Raw genomic sequence first — 21,230 nt, forward strand, 5'->3', positions numbered from 1 at the left:
TATAAAGAAAAGCTAATAATCAAGCCAAATTTTTGGACAAAATGGAACAATAGCCATCAGAGATTATAATATAAATACCATTTAACTAAAAGGATTAGGATCATAAATATATATTCATTAAAAATGTGGAAGCATGCATGGAAAATATGAGTGTAAATAAATAAAATATTTTGCCTTTTGTGTGACTGCCATGGTCAGTTACAACTGTTTTTCCGATTGCAAGGATAGTTGAGATGTATGTCCCACTTCAGACTGTGCTGCTTATTAAGTGTGAGCTGCTTGAATCTAACATGCAGCTTGCTCTTACTGAGCAGTACAATGTAAAGCGGGACATACATCTCAACTATAAACTGCAGATTGAAGAGTCCTAACCTCTGTTACCTTACCCTTTGTGACATATTTAAATCATACAACATACCTTCATGAATAAAGACGCGCACAACTGTTAAATTGAACTAATTAACGTTGTGATTTATTAATTGGATTATAATTGGCTTAGCTTTTATACTCGGTGGTGGAGAAGGCAAAGATGGTGAGGTGACCCGAGTGTGTCAAAACTTACCAAACAGTGTGGCCCTGAGGCACTAACCACTGGTCCCAGGACGACTCCTTTACGATTGGCCGGTGGTAAATCTGGCTTTAATTTACCTGTCTCCCCTCTGGGCTCGCAGTGTCCTTTCCGTACAGAGCATTCCAAGGAGTTCTGTTTAATGAACCAAGAGCCAAGGTGCTTCGAAGAGGGTAGTGCCCTTTGGCCAATCAGCAGTAGCACCGTGTGACCGGTTGCCGACTCACCACATTTGCCTTCCTGCCAACGCTGGAGGTCCTTGGGACCTACAGCCCACCACCGATCGCCCTACCTGCCTCCTCTATCCCCTTAAATAGCTGCCCGATAAAAAGACCCAAATCTTCGTTTGTAAGGTGCACCCCATATGTCAGATATAGCTGAACCTGATCGATTGCTATTTGGGTGTGTTTAATGCTAGCCCCGCCCAGGGACCTTACCACTCTTCCTACATTTTGGTTCAATTCCTTGATGACGCGCTTCATAATTGCAGGATTGATGTGGGCTCTCCAAGTTAATCTGGCTATGACTTGGGACCAGCAGAGATGTAATGAAGGCCATTGGGCTTTAATTGCCTTCAAACTCTCCCTTATGCTATAATCACATCGAGGGACTTACCTAGCCCTAAATCATTGCCCCATAGGTGTATTATCAATATATCCGGAGCGCTATCTTTTGAAATTTCCACGGACAGCAGGGGAATTAAGGCTGACCATTGCATACCTCGCCTACCCATCCATTGTATACTAACTTGTTTGTGCCCCACCTTGATCCTATTTTTTGGCCTCACTATGCCTGGCCGCCCAGTGAATGCATGAATGCCTGATGACCCATACCCGGATCTTCCCCGCCACAGTACCTGTGGGTTAAGCAGAATAACCTAATATCAAACCGTGTCTTATGCTAATAAGATGCAACCTGCCATAACGGTCGATCAACTATAACTGGCAAACCACAGAACAAGCATAACTGGTGGTGAGGAAAAACAAACAAAAGGGGGGGTAGTTGCCGGTAGCCCCAATGAAGGCGAAAACCCAAAACCCCGGCGGCTCACCACAAATCAGGCCTTAGTCCGGGTAGAAAAGATGGTAAGATCTTTCATGCCCCCACATAACGTGACGGGTGGTTAAGCCCAGCACTACCGACAGGGAGAAAGTAGTGAGAGGGGGGGGGAAGGGGGTGAAGATAAGGAAGAAGGGAAAGGGCATGATTAGGGCAAGAAAACATATCACACACAAAATAATTTACCCATCCTTATCCCTATATAATTGTAACCATCGTTAGTTTGATGACCCCCGAAGACTAAGTGCGTATGTAGGGACTAGTGTTGACAATGCAGACTCATGCCTGAGCCGCAGCAGTAGCTGCTCCCCATTCTGAACGAATGGGTTCAACATCCATGGCGACAATTGTTAGTCTGGTGGAACCAGAGGTCTACGGCCGTGTATGTTCTTTATAGGCATCAGATTTCCATCGTCCCAGGGACTTAATATCGTTGATGGGAGCACCTGACTGTGCTGCGGCAGTAGCCGCCCCACTGCTGAATGAGTGGGTCCCGAAAGCATCAGGTCTAGCCCGGTGTGCTGGCAGGCTGAGCTGCGGCGGTAACCACCTCAGTCCTGCTGGGGTGGCAAATCATGTGGCGGCACAAAGCCCGAGGTCAAATACCAAACAGTGTATGGCCATCCGGCACTAACCACTGGTCCCAGGACAACTCCTTTACGATTGTCCGGTGCTAATTCTGCCGTCAGCGTGACTATCCCCTTCTGGGCGAATGGGGTAGTGACTTGTGGACAATCAGCAAAAGCACCGGGTGACCAGTTGCCGACACACCGAAGCCTCAGACTATAGGGCGGATAAAACTGCAAAGCGGGAACCTCATGCAGGGCACATAAAATAAGGGTGGTCCCAGTGCCTCATAACTCTTAACTTTGTGACTTTTATAAGACATAAATCAAGTTTCAGAAAGCTGTATTTTAGGAGCAAAGTTGAAAGTAAGGGGGTGGTCCAAACACAGTAGTAGGTGACAATTTTACTTTTGCATCCATGCTCATCCCCATCTTGAACCGCAGTTCTTCAAATAAATGGGGCAAAGTTTTTGCATAAAAGACTCAAAATTTGACTTGCACCTCAGGGCCGGATTAAGGGGGGGGCACAGGGGGCATGTGCCCCAGGCCCCCCCTCTCTCAGGGGGCCCCCCGGACCAGTTGTAGCTCTTTTTGCTGCCCCCAAATGTAAGTCTACAGGTGGCAGCACAGGGTTCCGTTTTTAAGTGCTCTGTCGGCACTATTAGCACAAGCATGCTTTTGCTTTTTTTTTTTTTTTTGAGTGTTCTGGGCTTCCTTAGCTGCATGTAGATGACAGTGTGAGGAGGAGCAGAGAAGAGCTGCCCTGCCTGTCAGGCATAAGGTAAGTTAATATCTGCTGTGTGTGTGACTTTCTGTCTGTGTGTGACTGTGTGTGTGTGTCACTGTGTCTGTGTGTGTGTGACTTTCTGTGTGTGTGTGTGTGTCACTGTGTCTGTGTGTGTGTCTTTCTGTGTGTGTCACTGTGTCTGTGTGTGTGTGTGTGTGTGTGACTTTCTGTGTGTGTGTGTGTGTGTGTGTCTTTCTGTGTGTGTCACTGTGTCTGTGTGTGTGTGTGTGTGACTGTGTCTGTCTGTGTTTCAGTCAGAGGAGGAGGTGATTATGAAAATGAAGGAGATAATTGTGGACAAGGAGAGGGGGTGATTTATGAACAAGGAGAGGGTGATTTATGGACAAGGAGAGGGGGTGATTTATGGACAAGGAGAGGGGGTGATTTATGGACAAGGAGAGGGGGGGATTTATGGACAAGGAGGGGTGATTTATGGACAAGGAGGGGGTGATTTATGAACAGGGAGAGGGGGTGATTTATGGACAAGGAGAGGGGGTGATTTATGAACAAGGAGAGGGGGTGATTTATGAACAAGGAGGGGGTGATTTATGAACAAGGAGAGGGGGTGATTTATGAACAAGGAGAGGGGGTGATTTATGAACAAGGAGGGGGTGATTTATGGACAAGGAGGGGGTGATTTATGAACAAGGAGAGGGGGTGATTTATGGACAAGGAGAGGGGGTGATTTATGGATAAGGAGGGGGTGATTTATGGACAAGGAGAGGGTGATTTATGGACAAGCAGGGGGTGATTATACAAATAGAGGGGGTTGAGAGTGACAACCCAGGAAGGGAAACCAACGCTGATGAGAAGGGGGTTGAAGATGCTAAGTAGGTGGGGAATGAGGAGTGAGAGGGAAGATAGAGGATTAAGATGAAGAAGAGGATTCAGGAGTGGGATGTTGGGATATAAATGGAGAACAGAGAAGTACGATGTGCTCAGACCTAGATTTTCTATTTATAGTGGACCCTCTCTCCATGCCCCAGGGAAGTAGCATTTCTAAAAGTGGGCATTATGGGAAAAATGACAAAATTATGGCCACTCATTCTGTTAGCTCTCCTAAACTGGACATACACTTACTTTATATGGAAACGTATAATGTAAAAAATGTAATATGCCTCCATGCTAGCTCTGTTGCCTTGACACAAATTCAGGCCTGCTAGTGCTTAGCTGGACTAGGCTGTTAGGGATAACCAATATATACTCACATATAGTAAGGTTATTTTGTTAATTATTTGTGGAGTGATTATGAGGTATTTAATGTGTGCTTGAGTTTGGGGAGAAGGAGTGCTATTTATTAAATGTGAATATGAATTATAAAATGTTGGGAATGGTTTTGAGAAATAGGTTTATTTATTACATGGAAATGCTATTCATTTATACCAGGCTGTTTGGTGGGGAGGGAAATAAGTTTATTAAATGTGTACGCTATTAATTTAATGTCGGGGCTGCTTGGGGAAAATAGTTCTATTATTAAAAGTGAATAGCATTAATTTAATTCCAAATTTGGGGCTGGTTGCAGGGAGGGAGGCCTAATTATTAAAGAGGGTGCTATTGATTTATTAACAGGACTGTTTGGGGACTCCTAAACTTTATGTACCTGTTTTTGTTTCAAAATAGGGCCCCGACATCCCAGAATCTACACAAGCAGCAACTGAGCTTAAGACACCAGCAGCCACAGGTGGTGAAAGTGACAACAGCAGGTAGGAGAGACCAGGACCATCTTCCAACTGTTCTCAATATGGTGAGACTGTCCAGAATTTGGGTGACTGTTTCACTTAGTCAGGATTTGGTCTGACTACAAGGACAGTTGGGACGTATGTCCTACTTCACACTGTTATGCTTGTGAAGGCAGAGTTGTGTGCATCTAACAGTAGTGCACATAGCATTGCCTGTTTATTTGTTTAAAATGAATATCATATTCGACAATATGGGGCCCCCCTGTTTTAAGTGCCCCGGGCCCCCCAGAACCTTAATCCAGCTCTGTTGCACCTATTTATATGCATGTTGGTCAAATAGTTGCCTTTGCACAAAAATTATGTGTTACGTATCTATTTTATTCTGATCTATGTACAACTTAGCTGGGAGGGACTGGGCTTAAATGTCAGGTGTTCCTTTGCTGGGACAGAGTATATCTCTAAAGTGGTTACTTCCTAACTCTGGGCTGGAGGTTCTATTGTCATATGACATGTAGACTACAGTTATATGAAAATAATTAAGCAAGACTTAAAGGAACCAAATCAATTGTATTTCTTTACTGCCATTCTTTGTTTAATATTAGACTTAGATGAAGAGAGCTTTGAATCTTTAATTTATGAGTATGGTTATAATTAGGTTAGAAGTAAAACACAACTCTAAGCATGAAAAGTGCAGCATATTAGACTAAAATCTTTACCTAAACATACTGGGCGCCAATTCTAAATTCCACCCTTGCTAAATGATTTTAAGGGCCTGATTCATCAAGACACGCATTCTGAGTGCAACCGCGTTTAGTATTAACACACGTATTTAGGCATTACATTCTTCTAAATTCTTCAAGGCACAGATTTCAAGATATGTGCGCTGTATTAAAGTAATTCTATCGTTTTCAAATAAGCATTGCCCAAGCGATTGTAATGTGTTTCTAACGCACAAAGTGATTTATTTTAGTAGATGTAAAAAGTTAACAGTTGAATACATTATTATATAATACAGTACAGTACAGCCAATACCAAAAGATACATACATACCGCTGCGCTTTGCATGAGCTTCGCTGCTCTTCCACGGGTCCCAGTGGAAAGTATATCTGCTTAGAATACTGTGGTCAGAACATGACTGAATACTGGGAGCGCAGCTATGATCATATATACACATTCAGTGTTAGAGAACAATGCAAATGACGTGGCTTGCTTCCATAGGTCCAGACTTTGGGCGGGTCCAGGGTAATCAGGTCATAGGCTAGTTTAGACTAAGGAATCCAAAGGTGGGGGTCATCTCTCCAGGGGATGTGCTCCAGTTACAATGAGTTCATTAGCATTTCACATTCTGATATCAATCTGGCTATTTATTCCCTAACATCAATAACTAGAGTATGCAATATGCGATCTCTTCGGCGATGGAACCGGACAGCTGCTGATGAATAGGGGATTAGTATGATATTAGACATGACACATTTCCTATAACCTGAACCTTAAATAACACTAAATCATAATATATAAACTAATAATAAAACCAAATACTGTCTGCTCATAAATCACTTTGGAATGTAATCTATAAATATATATGTGAAACTAAATGTTATAGTGCGTGTGCGTGCGCATTTTACCGTGCGATCGCACCATGCCACGCGTTACGTGGCGTACGGATCGCAATCGCGCGGCAAAACAATATTAACCAATATACTTTCGTTCATCCAATTATACGACTTCGACAGCTGTTAATATTGGCAGCAGGTCTGCTGTGTTCTACTACACAAGACGCTGCAGGATATGTCCAATACCTATGTGGTTTATAAAAAATATTGAAATAATGTCACTTGTTAATAATCTAGGCATCACTGATAAACTGTTACAACTCACCTGTCCTCGCTCCAGCGCCGCGATCCTCTCTCCCTTCTGGGTCGCGGCGGCGCTGTCACATGACAGTCGGGGCGGGGAATTCAAATCTGGAAACTACTAAAGTCCTGCTCTGACGCCTGGACAGCATCAGAGCAACTTCCTATGTACCCTGACTAGGTGCTTCTCGTGTGTCTCCCGTGCACCAGCTCCTTACAGGCTTTTCAGACATTAACTCCTCGTGTACCAGACCCAGGCTTGCTGACTACGTATTATCTCCATTCCAAGTGTACCAGACCCCGGCTTGCTGACTACGTATTATCTCCATTCCAAGTGTACCAGACCCCGGCTTGCTGACTACGTATTATCTCCATTCCAAGTGTACCAGACCCCGGCTTGCTAATTACGTATTATCTCCGCTCCAAGTGTACCAGACCCCGGCTTGCTGACTACGTATTATCTCCACTCCAAGTGTACAGACCCAGGCTTGCTGACACATATTCATCTCCATTCCAAGTGTACCAGACCTCGGCCATCCTGACCCTACCTTCCAGTTCCAGTGTTATCGTGGGCTACCTCCGAATCCTTACCTCTAAAGGCAGACCAGTGGACCGCGACCTGCGATCCTCCGCAGCAAAGCCCATCCCGCCTTACGGCGGTTCTTGGCGAACACCAGGGGGTTCGTTAGACTCCGCACCACCAGCCGGCTAGCGCTAATCTAGAGTAAGGCAAGTACTCCATATTTCATTACTTACATTGCTACATATTGTTACATAAACCAGTTACAAAAAAATATATACATTTTTTATTATTATTTTTCCCCCCCATTGAAATACATATATTAGGATGTTGTTAAAGTCTAATGAGCATAAAATACATTTTTACAGTTGTGATTGCAAACAGCATGCATGCGACACTGTCATCACTACTGACTTAAATTAGATCTTTAGCTGGAGCAAGAGACACTACAAAAAACAAGTCACTTTGATGCTCAGAGCTGCGTGCGCTTGAGTTTGGCACGCCCCTACTGTAAATTGGCTAGAGAAAAGTGTACCTTCCCCGCCCAGTTCACTCCCCAAAATTGTAGGCTGAAGTAAGTGTAATTTGCAAACTTTTTAGAGAGGAAGACTCTTATATAATTAAAATCTATTTCAATCTTATTTTAACTGGCAGAAAGGAAAAACAAGTCAGTTGGCACCAGGTCCTTAGCTTACCATACATAATAAGCAATTGGCTCATACATCCAGTCATCTGGTGAACTGGCTGAAAGATAAAACTCCATATCTAAATCATGTTACATACATCTAAAAAAACATTTGCAGAACACGCACATATCTCACGCAAGACACTGCTAAAACTTTAATTCATGCACTCATCATTGACTATTGCAATTCCCTCCCAAAATCAGACTCAAACCCCTACAATTGCATGCTGCGGTTAGATTGATTTTCCTTGCAAATCGTTCTTCCTCTGCTGAGCCATTCTGTCAGTCTGTACATTGCCTGTTTTACAATGAATCCAATATAAAACTCTTCTACTAACATACAAGACCATCAGCAAAATTGCACCGACATACATCTCCTCACATGCACCCACTTTGTGGAATTTCCTCCCTCGCACAATAAGACTTTTCTCTAGTCTTGAAACCTCCAAGCGTTCTCTGAAAACCCACCTCTTCAGACAAGCTTATGATATTCCCCAACCACCATATTAATATCACTAGGTTACCCTATAAATAGCTCACTGTGTATGCCCTTCTTCCCTTTCACAAAACCTATACATAACTTAAACTATCTTATTTAAAATAAAGACACGGAGACATATATCAAGTGGCAAAAGAAGGTCAGTTTTATTAATTAAATTTGGTAATGTAGAGAGAGCACTGCGGGACACCTACCAACTGTTACTCAATACCAGGCGTGGAGAATTGCTCTCCTTCCGTGTATCCACTCAATGCGGTAATTAATCCCTAAATGCCTGGCCGGCACTAAAACTGACGTCAGAGTGACTGCACCCTTCTAAACTCACAATGCCCTCCCTCATTGAGCCGGACAAGGGACCCTGCTCACTGAAGGACCAAAGAGTAACCGTTACCTCGAAGGGAACAGTGACTTGTGGCCAATAACGATTGGACCATATGTACTAGTTGCTGATCACAGTGACTTCCTCCCACGCTGCGGCCTTACGGGCCAAGCAGCCCGCCACCATCAGAGCATACAAATACCCTCAACCCCTTCTAAATCCTCTCGATGGATATACCCATTCCCTCATCTGATAGGTGAACTCCATCCCTCCTATAAAGATATTCTTTCTCCTTTATTGCTGGATGATCAATGATGAAACCCCCAAGGTTCCTGGTTACTTTGCAGATGGCACTATTGAGTTTCCTTACCATTTTTAAAATAGTCTTTTGTGGGATAGCTGATCGTCAAGCGAGTGTTGGAATTTAAGCGGACCAGTCTATTGTAATAGTTGACCATCTGGATCTAATATGCTTCAAGTCCGATCTAATCTGTATGCTTAGAACAAGCGGCTTTCCTTTGGCCAGGTCTTTACTCCCCAAATGAATAACTAAAATGTTGGGGATACCCCATCACTCTATCTTTATAGTTAACCATGGCAGGAGGTCAGGCCAGCAGAGACCCCATCTATCTAGCCAACTAATCTCAACATCAGAAAGGTTATTAAGCCCAGCTTTAGCCTTTGCGTATCTCGCCGCCCAAAATATGTATGAATGACCCATGATCCAAATGCGTTTAGCTGATGATGGAAGATTGTGGGCAGAAATAGTGTGTTAACCATCATACGTTGACATAAAAAGGTGAGAAGCACACCCGAAGCTGGTTTAAACCCTTCAAAGAACAGTAGGCAGAATAGCATAAAAACAGGGGGTGTATGATAGAGCCAGCGTGAAACATAGTATGGAATGGAGTGAGTCAGGAGAGGGGGAGGGTAATTTAAGGTGGGTCACCCAAATGATGGTAAAAACCTGAATAAAACCCTGGAGGCTCACCACCTAATCAGGCCTTGAGCTAGGGGGAAAATGTGAAAAATCCCTTTGCGCACTTGCAAAAAGCGACGAGCGGAGGAGCCTTGGTTAACTGGTTAAGAGAGAGTCAGATGGGAAGGGGGAGTTGGGGTAGGTAGTTACTGAAGGTAAATAAAGAAAGAGGATCAATGCAATGACAATTGGCTTAAACACAATACAAGACAATCAAACATTAGACCTAATATATGTCTTGTATGCTGCTTACTTCCATCCGCCTAGCCCCTTGATGATATCCACCGATGATCCAGATAAGGATGCGGACGTTGCCGCCCCAATCCTGAAGAAATGGGTGCCATATAGTGATAGATCTAAACCCAGGGTTATTATTGACTGTTTAAGAATCGCATGGAACTGGTACCTCGTGAGCGGTACGCTCTTTTGATGGAATAAGAAACAAGGGCTATCTAATTAAATTTAAATTTGAAGCTAGTCTCTCTAATGTGGTGCTCCCGAATTTGTAACCAGCACCCCTTACCAGTTTGGTCCGTTTTGGATTTAATTATTTTCCAAGTAAAGTGGTTATTGCGCATTATCACATGCTTTGCTAGTAATGCGGACTTGTTCTTTGTTTAAGATTCGGCTTCTAATTCAGAAATTCTAAAAGCTCAAAAAAATGCCAGTGTGAAAGAGGTGCTAAACAACAGGAGTTAATAGTTATCTTTCATGACTGTTTAAATGGCCTGTATTAATTAGGTCAAAATTTGTACTGTAATTGGGTGTTGGGAATCTGCTGGGGTGGGTCTCTCTCATGCCCAGCCTTTTAATGTTTCAATATCATAAAACTTTTAGTAAGGTCGGATGTGCCGATAAGGTGGGCCATATATGAAATAGCAAAAAATAAAATTATGTAGTATAGCGCTCTATTGCCCTAATGGGATTGGGTGTTTAGTTAAGAGGATAAGGTGATTGCTCAATTAATCTACGGTGGATCTGGGGGTATCAGATTACTAAACTGTGGCTTGGAAAAAGTGGAGATGTTGCCTATAGAAACCAACTAGATTCTATCTGTCATTTTGTAAAATGTAATAAATAAATAAATAGATAAATAAATGATAACTAGAATCTGATTGGTAGCTATAGGCAACATTTATTATTATTATTATTATTGTAGATTTTTAAGGTGCCACAGTGCTCTTTAGCACCATACAGTAGGGAAAAGAGTACATACATAAAACAGTGACATACAAGGTGGACAAAATAAACGCAGACATGAACAAAGTGTATGAAGGACCCTGCTCATTAGAGAGCATACATTCTAAGTGGAAGAGGGCACAGCTGAACAAGAGGAGAAAATGTGTTTCAGAGTAGAGATTGGGACAGTTGTAAGGGTGTTTTAGTGTTATTAGGGATATGGTCACCTCTAAAAAAGACACATGGGTTTTCAAAGAGCGTCTAAAGATTTGAAGGCTGTGGGAGAGGATGATTGAACAAGGTAGGGAATTCCATAAGTGGAGAGCAGCATGGGAGAAGTCTTGTCTGCGGGTGTGATAAGTGGTTACCAAAGATGAGACAAGGCACAGGTCAGAGGTGTACAGTATTTCCCCATGTATAAGACGCACCTTTTCCCCCAAAATTTTGGGTCTAAAAACTGGGTGCGTCTTATACAGGGGTAGAAGCACTTACCCTGTCAGATGATACCTCTGTCCGGTAAAGTCTTCTTTCTTCTGTCCGTCTGATCCTGATGCTGAAAAGCCGCTTAAGGTCCTCTTCACGATGACCGGATGTCCAGAGGAATCATCTGACAGGGTAAGGCAGAATTGACTATAGCGTTGTCTCTCCTCTTTATATGCTGCACAATTACTCTGTGAAAAAATTGAGGATAATGTTTCTCCTCAATTTTTTCACATGATTTATATAGGTGCGTCTTATACAGTGGAGCGTCATATACATGAGGAAATATGGTAGATATAAGAGGACGGGAGGGATAGTTTTTTTTATATCAGATTTGAGATATATGCAGGGGTAGTGTTGTTAAGGGCTTTGTAGGTAAGGGTGAGTAATTTTAAAGGGATTCTAGAGGACACAGGGAGCCAGTGTAGGGATTTGCAAAGTGGTGTAGCAGATGTGGAGCAGTGAGGGAGGAAGATCATACTTGCAACAGCATTTAGGATGGATTAAAGTGCTGCTATATGGGTGTCAGGAATGCCAGACAGCAGAAGGTTGCAATAGTCAATTCAGGAGATAATGAGAGAATGGATAAGAGTTTTGGTAACATGTTGAGTAAGAAAAGGGCGTATTTTGCCAAATTTTTAAGTTGGAGTCGACAGGACTAGGAGAGAATCTGGATGTGAGGAATAAAGCAGAGGGCTGTGACACCAAGGCAGTGGGCTTGGGAGACTGAGGAATTGGTGGTGTTATTGACAGTGAGGGAGATTTGAGGGCTAGTGTTGACTGGCAGGAAGGAAGATAATAAGCTCTATTTTGGAAATGATGAGCTTTAGGTAGTGTTGGGACATCCATGTGGAGATAGCAGAAATACAATTGGTTACACAAGATAGTACAGAAGGAGAGAGGTCAGATGAAGAGGTATAGATTTGGGTGTCATCAGAGTAGAAGAGGTATTGGAGACCGAATGAGTAAATTAATGCCCCAAAAGAAGAGGTGTATAATTAAAAAAGTAAATGGCCAAGAACAGAGCCTTGTAGGATCCCAACAGATAGTGGGACTGGAAAAGAGGATGTGCCAACATCTCCACTTTTTCAAACCTGCAGTTTAGTAAATATACACTCAAAGCTCTGGAATGGTTGGGTGTGAAAAGTCACAATGTCTATACCAAAATGTCAACAGTAATAATGTTTACACAGTTAAAACATAGACAGTCAGAATGCGCTAGAATAGCTGACACAGTTAAAAGGTCAACATGTAAAATGTAGACAGGGTTGTAAAGTTGAAAGCTAAAGTGTACAACACTTAAAACAGCAATACACGTAAAGTAAAAGAAAAGGTGCGCACTCCCCCCCACTCCAAAACAGCTTAATAAACCCTAGTGCTGTCTAGCAAAATAGGGGGGTGGGGGATGGGGTGCAAACAGTATGAGGAACCCCAGGGCTGGTTGGTTAAGCTGTTTGGGTGGTGGAGGCATGCCATTTATTTTTCATTTATTCTGTTTTCTTTTCAGGTGATTTTTTAACATGCATTGTCGTTTTAAATATAGTCCTTTATGTTTTTCTTTACATCCTTGTCTTCATTTTACATGTAGACCTTTTAACTGTGTCTACATTATGACTATTGACCTTATGATTTAGACATTCTGATTGTCTACCTTGTAACTATGTCAACATTATGACTGTCGACCTTATGGTTTAGACATTTTGACTGTCGACATAGCAACTGCATCCCCTCTAGAAAGGCAGGTTTTGCACCCAATTAAGCTTCCCAAGTGTTTTTTGGAGGTGGGACATAAGGAAACATAGTTATTTGCCCAAGGTCACCCAAAGCTGACACTGTGATTCAAAACAGGTTTGCCATCATATCATTGTGTCATTGTCAGTCAGTACATTTAACCACTTGGTTTTTATTTCTCACTTGAAATAAAATTATATTTATAAAAGAAACAAGTACATCATATTAAATTAACTATGAAATGACTATGTAATGTTAGTAAGCCAAACACACTGATTATTTTGTATTGTGCCTCAGCATTTCTTCACACCAGGAAAGTGTTAAACCGACAGACTAAAACTCCAGGAAAATTATTCCCTTCCATAAGTTCAGGAATAAAACATGAACGATTGAGACATTTGTTCTTAAATTACTCAGTCGCTGTCTGCTTTTGCTGGAGGGGGCATTAACAGCATCTCGTCACTTTCTTAAACTTATTTCTGCATGGTCATATTCCTCTTTCAGATCCCTGTAAGGCTCCCCTCCTTCAACTGAGCCTCTGACTGCAACGATCATTAAAAACAATGAGTATGGCTGGTGCAAGTGGACGTGCCCAGACTATCAATTAGTCATTAAGTACCTGGCACTGGATCCATAATATGGTATTCTGACACAGAGAAAGAAAAGACTTCACAGTTTACTTGATGTAGGAGAGTTCAAATACCCACCTCTTTGACAAATACATGCAGCCGCTCGTCCACCATCCTCTCTGAGGCTTTACACAACATCTGATGAAACAAACTAGTATTCCACCCATTCTGAATCATGCATAGCCAAACTCCTCTTTAGTTAATGTGCTAATGATTTATTGTGAGTGGCAGAAATTCAGCTGTAATTATGCATGAATTGATGTGTGATTTTCTAATGAGTCTAAATGATGAAATCATCTTTCATTCATTCTTTATTTCTTAATTAAAAATACAAGCAGCATATTTTTAATAATAGGAGTCAAGCTATTTTCAGTCTTAAAACAACATAATGATTATTGTTACTAAATAGGCACTTTTATTCCATAGCAGTGGCTCAAAGAAATGCAGAATGTACATTTCACAATGTGAGTCAGCAATTATTCAATGCTTTTCTTTTGTGCTTCACAATGAATTATTTTGTTTTCAGCTTCATTCCCATTCATATTTCTCATTTTGCATTGCATGCAGTGACTATATTTTCATTTTCAGAAACTGCTTTTATATTATGCAGTTAATTTTTTAATAACATATGGTGACAATACGTATCGCTGCAAATCACAGCGATGCGTAATGAAACACTGCTGTAATTTACCATGCTGGGACTGCTGTAGGAGCCCCAGCTAAGAGCCCCCTCATCTGCAATGATTTTTTGCCATTCACTGGCAGCCTAATGCTGCGGCAAATGGAGGAAGTGTTATGCATACTTGCCAACCAGGGCCGGACTGGGACTAAAAATCAGCCCTGGCATTTCAAGCATACAGGCCCATCTCTGTTGATGAGCAGGACAAAACTGTGTGCCACTGCGCAGCAGCGGCGCCACCAGGGGCATACCCACATTATGTTGGGGGCATGGTCAACGTGGGGCATTGATACATACATTATAATAAAACATTACATTTATCAGGCCCTCCCTATCATGCCACCCGCACCCCAGAAACACATTACAACACCCCCAGCCCACTGCACTTATCTATGCTTCTGATGTTGCTGACATCCATCAGGGTGGGAACTTCCTGTAGAGTGAGCAGGGAAGCTCTTAGTCTCACAAGATTAATAAATCTCATGAGACTTAGAGCTCCTCGGCTTGCTCTGCAGGCTGTGTCCTATCCAGGAACTGGGAGTAGCTATCCGCTCCCTCCTGCTAACCAGAGCTGGATTTAGGCTCAGGGGGCCCTAGGCTCTTAAGACAGGGGGGCTCCTTTGATGTAATATGGTTATTAGACACATTTTCAACAAATACACAGGCAAAACTGTGATCTCTACTATTAGGTGCACACAGTTCTGCCTTCATAAGCAGTACATACCTCCCAACTGTCCTTGCAGTCAGACCAAATCCTGATTAAGCGGGACAGTCACCCACCAAATTCAGGACAGTTGGCAGAATGTCCTGGTCTCTCTTACCTGTTTTGTCATTGTCTCCACTTGTGGCTGCTGGTGTCTTTAGATCAGTTGCTGTTTGTCTGGATCCTGGAATGTTGGGGGCCCTATTTGGAAAAAAAAATTGTTACATGAAATTTAGAAAACTCCAACCAGCAGCGGTGTTAAATTTATATAACACCTATGTTTTAAAATTAGGCCTTACTCCAGCCCCAACATTAAAGTGATAGTATTCACATTTAATAAATAGACCTATTTCCCTACAACGAGCCCCAACATTAAATTAATAGTATTCCCATTTAATAAATAAACCGCTTTCCCTCCCTCCAAACAACCCCAGCAAGAAATTAAATGGCATTTATATTTAATAAAAATAACCATTTCCCACAACCATCTCAGGCATTAAATAATTCATAATTTCATTTAATAAATATACCTAATTTTCCCCCAAACAGCCCCACATTCACTTAATTGCACACATTATAGTCATATACTGTCCCCCACATACATTATAGTCATATACTATCCCCCACACACATTACAGTCATATACTGTCCCCCCACACACATTACAGTCATATACTGTCCCCCACACACATTATAGTCATATACTGTCCCCCACACACATTACAGTCATATACTGTTCCCCACACACATTACAGTCATATACTGTCCCCCACACACATTATAGTCATATACTGTCCCCCACACACATTATAGTCATATACTGTCCCCCCCACACACATTGGCCATTTTTTATTTTTCCCCTCCTACAGCCATTGCAGACATTTTCACCCCCAATTCCCCCTGCAGACATTGTCACTCCCCCCAATCCCCCTGCAGACATTGTCACTCACCCCCCTTCCCCCTGCAGACAATGTCACTCACCCCCCATTCCCCCTGCAGACATTGTCCCTCACCCCCCTTCCCCCTGCAGACATTGTCCCTCACACCCCCCCCTTCCCCCTGCAGACATTTTCAATCACTTCTCCCGTACAGTCTCCCGTGCAGTTATTTTTACTCATTTCCCGATCCCCTGCAGTACCTGTCACTATCCCCAGACACACCAACTCACCTCAACACCCTGCGCGCTCAACTGACCGAGGGCTCCTAGACGGCTGCGTGACGTCATGACGTCACATCGCGCGGCCGCGCGGAAGTTAAAAAAAAAGAAAAAAAAAGAACTGGAAGCGCAGGGACCGGACCGGCCCATACAGCCATCGGCCCTTCTGGCAAATGCTAGAAGTGCCAGATGGCCAGTCCGGCCCTGTTGCCAACTCTCCATGAATGTCAGGGAGACTCTCTGAAATAGGGGTGATCTCCCTCACTCCCTGAAGAGTCTGGCATTCTCCCTGATGCTGAGCCAGTACAAGACGTGGTTGGCTTCGCCATCTGTGGCATGATGACACAGTTCAGAAATTGTGTCCTATGTCCATGTATTGATGCCTATAGAGGTGGCCATTTTCATGGAGACCAAGATTTAATCTGACAGGTAAGTCAACATGACTTCAATGGAGACAGAAATGTAAAAGACACTTCAGTCACTACAGATTCATTAGCTGCTTTACTTTAACGCATAGTTGCCTACTCTCCAGGAATGTTTGGGAGACTCCTGCATTTCTGGGAGACCTCCTGGGAGAGCAGGGCAACCTCCCGATCCTCACCACTGCAATAGATAAGTGGCGGGGGGGCTTAATAACGCAAATAGCTCATCATATTAGCCCCGCCCCCTGCTGTTATTGGCCAAAATTGTGACAATCGTTTAGGGGTGGGGCCAAAATGATGTGATTCATCAAGCCCCGCCCCTGCATGCCCACCTCCTCCGGGATCTCCCTGAAGCCAACGAGAAAAAGTTGGCAAGTATGGTGTTATGCGCATAGAACTTTCACAGGAGGAGGATCCAGTGAAGCCAGACAGCCTTCAGCTGGATCCCATTGTAAAATACCAGCAACGCCATCATGAGATCCTTACTTATAGATCACTTAGTACTTGAATTAATTTAGCAATTTTTCCTGTGACTATCAGATATACAGCCGTCACATGCAGGGCTGCTAACAAGAATTTTGGGCCTTGGTATTGCAACGTTTTGGGGCCTCCTCCATTGTTGCCCATGTCAGAGCTTGTGTGCCACCAAAATTAAAGGGGCATTGGAATACAGTGTTGAGGGCGTAAATGCTCCTCTTGGTGGGTGTGCTTAGCGCGTGCTAGGTCGTCCCCACACATAAAAACTAGAGATGCTCAGGCTTGGATACCTGAGGACCGAACACACCCGAACTTAGCAGATCCGAGTACCGAGCTGAGCTGTCTCAGTACTTTCGCACGCCCTCGGAATTGAAAACGAGGCAAAAAGTCATTGTTACATCGTCAGATCTCATGAGTTTTGGATTCTATAAATTCCGCCCTCCACACGATCCAATGCCATTTCACAGAGAGACACAGAAGAGGTAGCAGGGTTCGTGGCAGTCTCTAATGCAGTTGGGCAGCGTCATAGGTAGAATAGAAAGAGGAGGGGTAGCAGTGTTCTTCAAAGTCTCCAGTAACATTCAGGAGAGCTTCATTGCTCCATTGCTAATTGTCAATGCTAAAATAGAAATAATTAGGCTGGCAGTCTTGGTCTAAATCTGCAGTCAAATTGTATGGTGTTATATAGGTAACACACAAAGATGAGAGCTCCATTGTTCCATTGCTAATTGTCATTGCTGAAATACAAATATTAGGGCTGGCACTCTTTATATAAATCTGCAGTCAAATTGTATGTTGTTATATAGTTAACATGCAATCAGAAGAACTCTATTGATAATTGTCATTGCTGAAATACAAATAATAGGGCTGGCAGTGTTGTTCTTAATCTGCAGTCACATTGTACTGTGTTATCAAAATGGATTTAAGGCAGTACACAGAAGACAAGGAGCAACAAGCAGCTGCTGGCACCAGTCATGATTACAGTAATCCCTCTACATCATCTGCTAAAGCCTATGTTAAAGTGCATAGTGTTTGTAAGTCAGAGAAACAAAAATATAAAAAAACACCTTTTACCTTTGTCAAGAAAAAAAGACCTGTAATCCAGGCAAAGTTATCTGCAGGAAAAAATAAAATTGCTAACATGCCGTCCTACACACGCAGTGGCAAGGAAAGAATGAGGCCATCGCCTTTCTCTGAGTGTTAGTTCTGCAACTGTCACTAAGGCATCTTCTTGTAAGGTCAGTCATGACCAAGCAAGACCTTGTCATTCGGATTTCAAAAGTGGTGTCCAAATACTTTTACGTGTAAAAGCAGAGCTGGAAGAAAACAGTAAGGCATTAGAGGAAAATGTATGTTCAGATTCAGAAATAACACAAATCCCTGAGGTGAGTCTATCCACGAGTACTATGTGTAATCCTGACCTTTCTGATAGTGTACCCATATGTGTGCATGAACAGTCCAAGTGTAGCTGGTGATACACAAATTGAGGATGCCACTTTGGAATTGCAACAGGATGAGGGGCATATTTGTGTAGCTGACGAGTGCACTAATGAGGATGTTGATGAGGATGATGTTGTTTGTGTAAGTCCTGCAGCTGTTGAAGCAGTTCTTGCATGTGATATGAAGAAGGCCATTGTCATTTCTGGGCATAAGACCAAAAAATCCAACTCTTATGTGTGGAATTATTTTTACCCAAATCCTGACAACAGTTGTCTAGCCATTTGTAGCGTTTGTAAAGCCACAGTCAGTAGAAGTAGGGACCTTAACTATCTAGGAACCTCATCCATGTTACGCCATTTGAAGTGGGTTCATGGCAAGCTGTTGGGGAAATTAGAAACTTATGCTAAAAAAATAACAACAAGCAGTCCATCATCAGCTAGGTCCCTTCTCTCAGATAGATCCCGAAACCTGCAATCAAAACCCACAACACCGTCCTCATCAATTTCCTCAGTAGCGATTGGAGATAGTCCTGCATCCAAGTTGGTAAGGCTAGATGACTCCACCACTATGCTGGATTCGTCAGAAGAATTCTTGAGCGTTAGTCCCACTGTTACTGCTGCTGCTGCTAGGGGTGGATCTTCATTCCAGAAACAGAGAAAGAAGAAGACTACTAGTAGTTTACAACAATTGACTGTTAATCAATGGTTTGCAAGATGAAGCAAGTATGAAAGCTGTCACGCAGTCGCAAAGCAGATCACAGACGCCATGGCAACTATGCTTGTATTAGATCTGTGTCCAATATCCACTATTAATGCAGCTGGTTTTAGACAGTTACTTGAGGTCTTGTATGCTGGTTGCCAAATTCCATCACACTACCATTTTACTAGAAAAGCTATTCCTCACCTCTACCAGAAGGTTTGTAAAAATGTAAATACTGGGCTACAAAATGCCATTCTACCAACTGTACACTTAGCCACAGATATGTGGACAAGTGGAACTGAGCAAACTAAAGATTATATGACTGTGACAGCCCACTGGTTTGGTGATTCGCCTTTACTAGCAGGAAAAGCAGCAGTATGTACCCAAGTACATCACATTTGTCAGAAGCAGACTACTCTGTGCATCACAAGCTTCACTAAGAGGCATACAGCTGACAATCTGTTACAAAAACTAAGGGATGTCATGACTTATCCCGCTTGGACTCTCCTCAGGAAATGTCATTTCTGATAATGCCACCAATATTGTGAGAGCATTACAACTGGGTGACTTCCATCACATTCCCTATTTTGCTCACACAATAAACTTGGTGGTGCAGAGCTTTAAAAAAAAATGACAGGGACGTGCAGGAGGTGCTGTCTGTGGCCCGTAAAATATCTGGACATTTCCAGCATTTGGCAACAGCATGTAGGAGATTAAAGCAGCTACAAGAGCAATTTAATTTGCCTGCCACCAACTGAAGCAAGAGGTGGTGACAAGGTGGAACTTCACCCTGTATATGCTTCTGTGGATGGAGGAACAGTGAAAAGCCATCCACGCCTACTCCACAAGCCATGACATTGGGAAAGGAGGGGGGATGTATTTTACTGAAGCGCAGTGGAGAATACTTTCCATCTTGTGCAAGGTGCTGAAACCATTCAAAGTAGTCACCTGTGAAGTGAGTTCAGACATTGCTAGCTTGAGTCAAGTGATTCCTTTAATTAGATGTTTGGAATAACAGCTTGAGAAATTGAAAGAGGAGATTAAACAAAGCAATTGCGCTAAGTATGTCGGATTTGTAGATCAAGTACTTTATTCGCTTCACCAAGAGTTAGCAAAATCTTGAAATCGGATAACTACATTTTAGTGACTGTGCTTGATCCTACGTTTAAGACCTATGTCTTCTCTTTGTTTCCATCTGACCCAGATCTGAAGAGATGCAAGGAGCTCCTGGTGAGCAAGATGACAGCTCAAGTGTTACGTGACAGGACGGCATCTCCTCCTTCAGTTTCTCACTCAAATGCTGCTAGGACAAAACTTAGCTTTCCCAAAAGACTCAGGGGTGATGCAGATGACTCAGCACAAAATTTTGACACCTGGGGGTAAATGTATCAAGCTGAGAGTTTTCCGGCGGGTTTGAAAAGTGGAGATGTTGCCTATAGCAACCAATCAGATTCTAGCTATCATTTTGTAGAATGTACTGTATAAATTTATAAATGTATAAATGATAGCTAGAATCTGATTGGTTTTTCAAACCCACCGAAAAACTCTCAGCTTGATACATTTACCCCCTGGTTTGGTCTAAAAGAATTGACCAAAAAAAGTGACTCCTCTGTCATAACTCCACCTGATCCTACTATCAACATACAAAGGATGGTAGAGGATTATTTTAGCGACAGCATAGAAATAGACACATCAGACAGTTCCTTTACGAACTGGGAGGAAAAAAAGGGAATTTGGAGATCCATGTACCAACTCACTTTGCACTGCCTAAGCTGGCCACCTTTCAGTATGTACTCGGAAAAAGTTTTCAGCACAGCCAGGAACCTTGTCAACGATCGGCGTAGGAGGGTACTTCCTCAGAATGTGGAAAAGATGATGTTCATAAAAATGAACTTCAAGTTCCACGAGGAAGGCCTTTCCCACCAATTACATCAAAATGCTGAGACTTCTGTAATGGTGGATTCCAGCAGTGATGAATTAATAATGTTTGACAATGATGTAAAAACTGATGAGAGTGAGGATGATGACAACAACATCTTGGCACAGTAGAGTTGATCAACAGCACTGTTACCTTAGGTGCATTAAGGCCATTGTCAGCTTGCTTTGTGGGGGCCCAAACAA

This window comes from Mixophyes fleayi, chromosome 1, assembly GCF_038048845.1.
Source record: "Mixophyes fleayi isolate aMixFle1 chromosome 1, aMixFle1.hap1, whole genome shotgun sequence".
In the NCBI taxonomy this organism is placed as follows: Eukaryota; Metazoa; Chordata; class Amphibia; order Anura; family Limnodynastidae; genus Mixophyes; species Mixophyes fleayi.